The following is a 9,647-nucleotide window of genomic DNA, read 5'->3' as shown; positions in this document are numbered from 1 at the left end:
TTATAGTACAATTAAAATATTCCAAGTGTTAAAACTAGAATGAATATATGATGTCATAGTAGAAATAAAGTTGGACCAGGTATGGCTTTAATCTTAACTGGTTCTTTGCTTTAGGGAAATCTCTCAAGCTCTCTCACCTCAGTACCTGCACAAGTATAATATATGGAGATAGAATGAATTATATATTGAAATATTTTTGAAAGGTCAATGTGCCCTACACAACATACATAATACTAATTGCTGATGGTTATAATATGCTTCAGAATGTTAGATAAAATTGGGCAAAATTATGCAAATTTAGTATTTTCATAATGTTACTCATAAACAGAATGCCATCAATACTACCACCATGAGTCATATTGGATAAAGTGCAACAAAAGTTTATGGAAAAGGTCAAATTCAATTATGAATTATAAAAGCATAAATAAATCTCTAAGTAGCATTTGAGAGAATATAGTTTGCATCCTGTTTATCTAAAATTCCACAGGAATAATTTTTCCCAGTTTTCTGAAATTAACATTTTTAGATTTAAAGATAAAACTGAGCCATTTTATGACAAAGGATAATTTTAAAACAAGAATAGTAGCAGGAAAACTAGCCCCTCACTGATAGCTTTGATTTCAAGTACAGCAGTTGCTTGAAATTTCTCAAGTGCTTCCATCTAGGAAAGTCACAAGAGACTGACTCCCACATTAAACTTTAATGAAGATCCTAAATTGGATGAAACCATTAATTAATCTAACTAATTTTCAGTGGTCAAGGCTTCAACTCTAATGGCAGGATGGGAATACAAGAGGTCAACTCTACTGTGATGATGAGACTTAATGTGTTTGAGCACTGACAAGTTACCAGACTCAGACTCAGTTCTTATCACTACTCACTTATTATTTCATGCTTATCTCAATCCTTACCATAAATCTATGAGATGGGCTTCGTTACTGTGTCACTTTTTCAGCTGAGACACAGAGTCATGGCGTATGTCGCCCAAGGTGCAGAGCTCGGAAGAGGCAAGGCCTGGTTTGGATCTGCAACGTTGAATACTGGCGCCGATGGGTTCTACCGCCACACCAATCTAGCACTGACAGAGTGCTTCGCCATCACCTATTTTTTCTTTACTTTTATAAAATAGGTTTCTCAAGGGCAGGAACCAAGTATTATCTCTCAGCATCTCATACATGAGGAACAGTTTACGATGATTTGTTGACTAACTGCTAAAAACATACAATTCACTTTGGGACCATGTATCTGTATACACAATGACAGCAAGAAATTCAGATGAAAATTTAAGTGATTCCAACAGAGAGCCACAGACAACATGTAAATGAACGGGTATGGAGCAAGCCAGATTTAACCCATGGGCAGTAGTTCGTCGACCCAGGACTCCGGCATAAGTAAATTTATTTTTAATAGCTACTTTATACATATTTGAGCAGGGCACCTACTTGAATGAGTAGATTAAAAATGAATATATTATGGTTCTTATTCGCTTATACTGATTAATTATCCTCACAGATATTTTACCTATTATTTTTCTTACCTAAACTTTCCCCTTTAAAAAGTCCAAAAGTAGCCCTAGCCAGTGTGGCTCAGTTGGTTGGAGTGTCATCCCATATACCGACGGGTCACAGTTATTTCCCAGCCTAGGCACATACCCAGGAATCCCAGTCGGGGTGTGTATGAGAGGCAACAGATTGATGTTTCACTCTCTCTTCTCTCTTCCTCTCTCCAAAATCAATAAAAACATATCTTCAGGTGAATTTTTTAAAAAAATCCTTATTTAAAAAAGTCCAAAAGTAAACCATCAAGTCTTACCAAATTCTGGATTTGTGAGACCCAAAATAAACAACTTATCTCTCAGCTCTCTCCGTCCCTTTCCTAAAGATATCATATATTAGTTATTTATTGCTGCATAACAAATCACCCCCCACACACACACACAACTTAGTGATTTAAACAACATTTTAAGCTCACAGTTTCTGTGGGTCAAGAACCTAGGCACAACTTAACTGGGACCTCTGTTCCAGGGGCTCTCTGGAGGCTAAAATCAAAGTGTCAGCAGGGACTGCAGTCTCGCATGAAGGCCCAGCTAGAGAAGGATCCACTTCTGAACTCACTCATGTGCTTGTTGGAGGATTCAGTTACTCCTGAGCTGTTGGACTGAGGTCTCAGTTCCTCAGTGAGTGTTTGCTGAATGTGACCCTCAGTTCCTCAGTGACTGTTTATTTCCAGATAGCCCTCTCCACCAAGGCAGCCAGGGAAAAGCCAGAGAGAGAACACCAGCAAGAAAGAGAGTATAAGGAATAAGGAAAGTTGGTCTTTTATAACCTAATTGTGAAAGTAACATCCCATCACTTTTGCCATATTGTATTTGTTACAAGCAGGTTACTGGTCTAGGCCACAGTCAAGGGAAGGGGTTAGCCAGGGACATGAATACCAGGAGGCAAGAACCATTGGGGGCCGCTTTAGAAGGCTGCCTACCACACACTATTAACACCAAGTCTGCATTGATCTTTTAGTATAATGCTGTTAACAGTTTTAATCGATGTCCTGTCAACAGGAGTCACTTGTACTTTCATAATGTCTATATCTTTATAGGCTCAAAATATAACTAAGTCAGTCTCCCTAACAAACTTCATACTTAGCATGGAACAGATTATTTATATGATATTTCCACAAATAAACTGCTCTCATTATCTCCCTGTCCCCGGGACGGTTGGTATATGCTAAATAATAATTCTTGCATCATATTAGATAGAAAAAAATAGCTTTTATTATAGTTACATAATTCTAACTTCATAAATTTAAAACTAGCTGTGCATAGCAAAAAAGGAGGTGGTGAGTGTTAAATTACAGGGGTAATATAGATCCCAAATTGATTTCATACTTACTTCTCCAGATTAGTTTTGAACCATGTCAACACTCCGTTCTTATTGATGATTTGGGCAAACCAGCCGAAGTGCTTTTGTCAATAAGAAAGGAATTTTCAGGAGGATGTCTGGTTTGTTTGCCATCTGGGTTCTAAATGGTGCATGATGTGGCGAGTATCTGAACCTGAGGCCCAGCAAGGTGAAATGATGTGGCCAAGTCTGCCAAGTCAGCCCATGGCAAAGCCAAGACCCACATCCCTGTCATCTTTTCACAGCTCTCTCCATCAGAACCCTGTTGTCTCCTCTTAGTTTATATAATTGTACAGGATTGATTTCCACCAAGAGCCTGAGATTGAGCACTCTGAAGCAGATATATGCAACTGATACATTATGAACTGATGTGCTCAATGACCCCAACCAAAATCTTTTCACGTTTACAATTTATCTTTCTAGCAATCTGTATACTTCCATATTGAAATATCATAATGCCTCCATAATGCATGGCCTTTTATATTTCTTCAAAGAGCTTGCACATGTTTTGTGTAATTTTATTCAAGAGGTTGTAGGGTTTCTTTTTAATTATAACAGACTCCTGCAAGCTAATATCTATAGCAAATAAGTCATTATTAGTGGGTGATTTGTGCTTCTGATTTTTGAGGTGAGGAGAAAGGCATGGAGCCGACTCTCATCAAAATGCTGCTCAGCTACAGGAAATGGACACAGTGGAGACCAGTTCTTTGGTAATTTACAGTAACAAAAAGTGAGATCACCAGCCCAGTCAGAGGCTTTTGTACCACATTAATTCCCAACCTCTGATTGACCTGTGGCTCCTTTTCTTGTTTTCTCCTCCCCACATGTAACCTGGAACATGATGGGGGCCTGGAATTTTTCTATTTCAGTTTCCCTTTGGAGGGTATGAACTAGTAGGTTAGCTGATTAGCTTCAAGAGCTTTAGCACACACCAGGCATGAGTACCCAGGGTCTCATGCCAAGAATGGAAGGTTTTTTCAAGGTGGCTCCCATGGAGACATCCTCACCAACCTGCTGCCTCCACTGTGAGCTCACATTAAAGTACAGAGATGATGCTAAACCAGGCCACAGGCCTGGGACTGGGCAGTACAACTCCTTGGCTACCACTGAGTCTGCAGCTCAGTGAAATTAATTTCGTGCTGCATTCTGTTATGAAATACACTTTGGACCTACACTGAACAAACACGTGACCTCACCCCCAAGACGTAGCATCCTAGTGCCTAGAGGCTTCAGGAGCAAAGTGGGGAAACTCACCACCTGGAGAAACTCTTTGCACCCTGCAGTCATCACAAGATTCTAGGTATTCTTGAAGAAAAGGCTCTAGCCCAGAATCTCCCATTCCCCACCTATCTTACCCACTGATAATCTCAGATCCAGGCTGGCATCAGGATACACCATTGTGATTGCTGTCTGACAACAAAAAGCCTGCACTTGGGCACTGGCCCTCACTCAGCACTGGCCTTCCCGCTCCCTCTGCTAAGGCTCTGGGTTTCAGGAATGGTTGGGGTGAGAGGTTTGGCCCCCTCATCCTACTCTAAGAGCACAGCCCACTTGAAAATCGTAAGACAGTAAGCCCAGTCCAGGAGGTGGGGTCTCCTCAGCTTTTCCATGCTCCTCCTCCCATCAAGTTCCCTCTCTGAGGAACCCAAGGTGGAAAACGAGAAAACCTTTGTCGTTGCTCTAAGTTCTATCCACCATTCCAAGGCCTTTCACTTGGCCTTAGTCCAAAGAACAAGACTGGACTGTTTGTATTAAACTTCCCGCCCTTCCTTCCTTGTTCACAAGTATGAAAATTGAACCTGGGGTGGGAGTGTAAATAAAGAAGCAGAAACAGCACTCATTGCTGACTGGGAAAGCAACTGAAGAACAGTGTGGTAATCTTTCATCTTTAAACATTTATTTTCATAGTATCTCTCTGGCTGCAGGTGTGATATGCTGCTGTTTCTTTACTCACTCACCCACCTCACTGCATGCACTCTCTCACCTCTCTTTCACATTATATGTTGTCAACCGGTGAAACCAGTCTGTGAGTAATTCTCTTGACTCACTCCCCAGAGAGGGAGGTTCCTGCAGGGGCCAGTAAGCCCGAAAAACAAGAGTGTGGCGTCAAGCCAAGGAGACATGAATAGCCTCTCAACCACTTTTGCTCTGTGTGATCTCAGCAAACTAAATGAGTAAAATCGGTTTTCTTATATTAATAGTGGAGATTACTCACAGAGCTGTGTTGTCCACAAGGTTTCTGTTTACGATGGCGGTGGTCGTTTGTTTTGTTTTTGTAACAGCATGTCTCAGCCCCCTGACATACAGGAGGGATCACTACGACTAGGTCCCATTTCATGTGAACTTAGCTTATGTGAATTTGAAACAGGGCAATTTAAAGATACTAATAAAGTCTTAATGTATGCGCAGAGCATGAAATACAGCAACTTCTACTTTACATTCTTTCCCTCTAGGGAACATTGCTTTGAATTATGCAAGTTTTGAATTATGCAATGTCTTTAAGAGATCATCCCTGGGAAACCAATGTGACTGAGTGTCTACAATCTGCAAAATGAGTGATAAGATTTACATAAAGTGTCTTATTCGATCCTTCAACGACACCATGACATTGGAATCTTTGGGCCCTACTTTAATATGAGGAGCCTGAGATTCCAAAAGGTTAAGTAATTTTCCCAAGTTCACTAGGACCATACAGCTGGGATTCAAATCCAAGCTGGCCTGGTTCCAAAGCTGTTCATTTCCTTTCTTTCCCATCTTCATATTCTCCCCCATTTCTCACCCCACCCCCAACATGCATGCACTGACTACACAAATCTCTATTAAGTGGAGTGTCATCACATTATTCCCCAAAGCCCGTGGTTGTCTTTCCAAGACTCTTTTCTTTACTGGCATTGCTTTTCCACTAGTGGACAATTTGCTCCTGACTCCCACTCCACCCTCATTCCTGCTCTTGCTTGAGAAATAATACACTGCACTTGTTTTGTCACTGGAGGTGCGGCCACAGGAAGTAGATTATGGAAGTATCAGTATTCCTGTCCATCAGCTGAGAATGTGGCAGACACAAACACAGGAAGATGGCCCTAGTCCTGCTTCCTCACCTTCCTCCTGCTGCCATTCCCTCCTCACCTTGGCTCCCTCCCCCAGATGCCTACATTTGCAGAAGGCTGACACTTGGGGGTACCTTTCTGTAGGTTATCCCTTTGGCACCTCTAACAGTGGATATCACCTAGTATTCCTTGGGTATTCTGGGGCTGGCAGTTCTACCCTTCTCTTACCTCTATACTCACAAAACTCATGTGAATAGTGTGCTTTGGTAAGCAACTTTGAAATTTTCTGACCAACATAATGGAGAGAAACTTATTCCTCTTTGGAAACAATATCAGTTAATTAGGCCTGTGTGCCACCCAACACCCAACAAAGTGGTCCCTGAAGGTTAATTTCCTGTCCCGATGAAAGTTTTGTTAACCAGTACCATTTATAACTAGTTGGCTCCTACAAATACTGGGCTTGGAGGCACTGCCACCCAATGGCTGTTTCTGCAAACAGCACCTTTGTAAGAGTTTTGTTTACTCAGTACTCTACCCAGAACCCAACTAGAGCATAAGACATAGAGAGAAAATGAAGTGGTGGTAGTGACACTGGGATAGGCCAGGTAGTTAGCACTGCCACTATCCCTCTCTGCCCACAAAATCTGATTTCCCTGGCATTACACAGATGCAAGCTCTTTAATTAGGCAATAAAAATGGCAACTTGGTAGTGAAACTATAAAGATAAAATTGTAGAACACTATGAATCTTTGGCACTAGGATTAACTCAACAGTCTACATTTTTTCTCATGATATTTTTACAGTGACTAAATGCAGATAAGAGACAAAACCAAAAATCAGAGTCAGAATTTTCATTTCCACCTTTGTTGATTACTAGCTGTATATGATTTAACCATATATTTAATAAACTTATTTTTCTCTCCTATATGTGAGGGTGGAGAGGATGGTGATGTACTTCATAGCCCTCAATAAAAAAAGTTGACTGGAGCTACCAAAGGCTTGTTTCATGTAATGGAAGCACAAGTCAAGCTACTGTGACCAATAGGTATCTTTCATTTCAACAGCTGCATTAATCAGGGTTAATTACATTTTTTCTTCTAAATCAGATAAAAAGAAATTGTACTGTACAGAGCAGAAAAGCTTCTATTTAGGTTTAGCAATGGTTTACATGCATAGTTTACAAAAAATTAAACATTGATTCAAGCAGGTGACAGATCATTCCACTTAAAGAAGAATATCTCAGTATTTTGAGATTGCTCTATGAATCTCATTTTGTCTCTTTTCCATTAAAAATAATACTTGGTTGTATGTAGTCATTAGTAATTTTCTCTACTGTAGAGAACTTTTCTATACATGTTCATAACCAATCCTCTGATTGGCTGCTGGAAGAATGTCATAACTCTCTGGGATCAGCCTAGGGGCTGGGAATGTGAACATATTTTAGTTGGTAAATTGCCACATGGGAGTGACTTGTCCATGAGGGATGGACAGGCACCTGAGCTGTAAGAATAGTTAGGCAATCCTTATATAATAATCTACTCTACTGTGCTGGGGATAAGCACAAGGTAGAAAATGGTCCAACCCATGAACAAGTGGCTTTATGACACAGGAAATGATGTAGTTTTTCAATAAATATAGGCAAAACAAATTATGTGACTAAAGTAAATAAATTCATGGCTTTACTTTCCACTTTGATACTGATATGAGTATATAATTAATAAAAAACTGACTCTAGAAAACTCGCCAAAGTTTTCAAAAAGCTAAGGCAGTGATGAAAGAACAATACTGGAAATGTCAACACAATGCCCAAACTGAGCAAATAGCTAACCTCTAGCATTTATCTGATCTGTTCAAGCGTCCACTGTTTATTTAGTGCCACAAAAGCCTAACCCCCTTGACTGGCTCTACTTTTTCACCAGATATGTTTGTAAACTACATGAATTGTAAAGTCATGAGAATAATAAGCAGTCTTCTTGCCCTTTAGTAAAAATAAATCAAGAGTGATTTGGACATCAGCAGGTATCAGCTTTTAAAGACCTCAGTCATTTTTTTCCTATTAGTTTTCTTTCTCTCTCTCTCTTTTTTGGTATCCAAGCCTTTATATATAGCAGTGACTATGAAAAGAATTTGAATTTATATATGGCCTGAATACTGTGTTAATCAATAGAAACTATGGGGCACTTACTATATGCACAAAGACTTGTCATCAGTGGCATAGATACTGGGTCTTTATCTTCCAAGTATCCTATACTTCAGTGGGGTGGATAAAACATGCATATATGAAGCAAACACTAAATGGTATGATCCTAAATGTAACTGCATTACGAATTCTAAAGATGGGTAAGACCACTGTGGTCTAGAATAGACAGAGAAAGCATCACTGTGGAGATGGAAATTGAGCTACTCCTTGAAGAATTAGCTGGAAATAAAGAAATAGAAAAGGCAGGAAGAATTTCTATGCTGAGAGAAGAGTATAAGGATTTTTCAACCTTAGTACAATTAACATTTGGGGCCTGAAGAATTCTTTGTCATGGGGGCTGTCTTATGCATTGTTAGACATTTAGCAGCATGCCTGGCTTCTACTCACTAGAAGCCAGAGGCAAAACCCCACCTCTAAATTAGGACAACAAAAAACATCTTCAGATATTGGAAATGCCCTCTCAGGGCAACATCACCCTCAATTGAGAACCACTGGAGTAGACAGTGATACCTGGATTTGGGAGGATTTCTTTCTCAATCTCAGTATTTAACAAACTCAGAACTATTGACATTTGTGGCTGGAAAACACCATTGTTGGCACTGTCCTGTACATTATCGGATGTTAGCAACATTCCTGACCTCAGCCTACTAGATGCCAGTAGCACCTCCTTCTGACTGTGACAACCAAAAATATCTCCAGACAATGCCAAATGTTCCCTGGAGTACAAAATCACACCTATTTGAGAACCACTGGGATTCTCAGTAGGAATGGACTTGGCTTCCTCCAGGACAAGTAGAATTGCTTAAAGAACGTACAAGGTTTGTGTTAGGAAAGAATGAAATAAGATTGAATAACTAGGGTGGACACATGCTGTGTGAGATCTTGGATACTAGGGCCTGTAATAGGCAGTCAGAGTAGTTCTTAGGCAGGTGTGTTGCAAAATAAAATTGGTGTTTTAAATTTAATCTTGCAGAAGCAAAAGGATAAAGTACCACTGGGAGGAACTGAATACAGGGGGATCAGTTAGGATGCTGTTATAATAGCCAGGTGTAAGTGTTGATGGCCAGAGTCGTAGTGACATCTTTGGAATGGAGACAAAAGAGTAAACCCAAGAGTACTATGCAGAAAGAAATGGTGAGGTTCTGCAATAGGTTGAATATTAGAGACAAAGGCAAGGAAAGAACCAATGATGAAACTAGGGTTGCTAGTGGGAAGAAAGATTCAAATGAGATAAGTGGGAAGGAGGGGCATTAATGAGTTTGATTTTGCAAATGCTAATTGCAGGCATTTTAGAATTAACACAGGAATACTAGTGAGGGTCACAACTGAGTGATGAATTTGGGAGTGTTGAAAATACAAAATCCTGAAATCTCTGTGGCTTAATACAATAAAATTTTATTTCTCATTCACATTAGACTCCACCATGCAGTGGATGGCCCTGGGTCTTTTAGCGATCCCAACTTCTTCCATTTTATGGCACTGCCATCTTAAATGGGTGGCATC

The 9,647-nt window shown here is 40.1% G+C and overlaps 1 protein-coding gene across 2 annotated transcripts in view; it reads left to right on the top strand.

Annotated features, from left to right (window-relative positions):
* GLRA2 (glycine receptor alpha 2) overlaps positions 1–9,647 on the top strand; it is a 156,172-nt gene that overhangs the window by 107,370 nt on the left and 39,155 nt on the right. The gene's annotated exons all lie outside the window — the stretch shown is intronic.

This window comes from Miniopterus natalensis, chromosome X, assembly GCF_054644295.1.
Source record: "Miniopterus natalensis isolate mMinNat1 chromosome X, mMinNat1.hap1, whole genome shotgun sequence".
Taxonomy (NCBI): domain Eukaryota; kingdom Metazoa; phylum Chordata; class Mammalia; order Chiroptera; family Miniopteridae; genus Miniopterus; species Miniopterus natalensis.
This window is presented reverse-complemented; position numbering and strand designations above follow the sequence as displayed.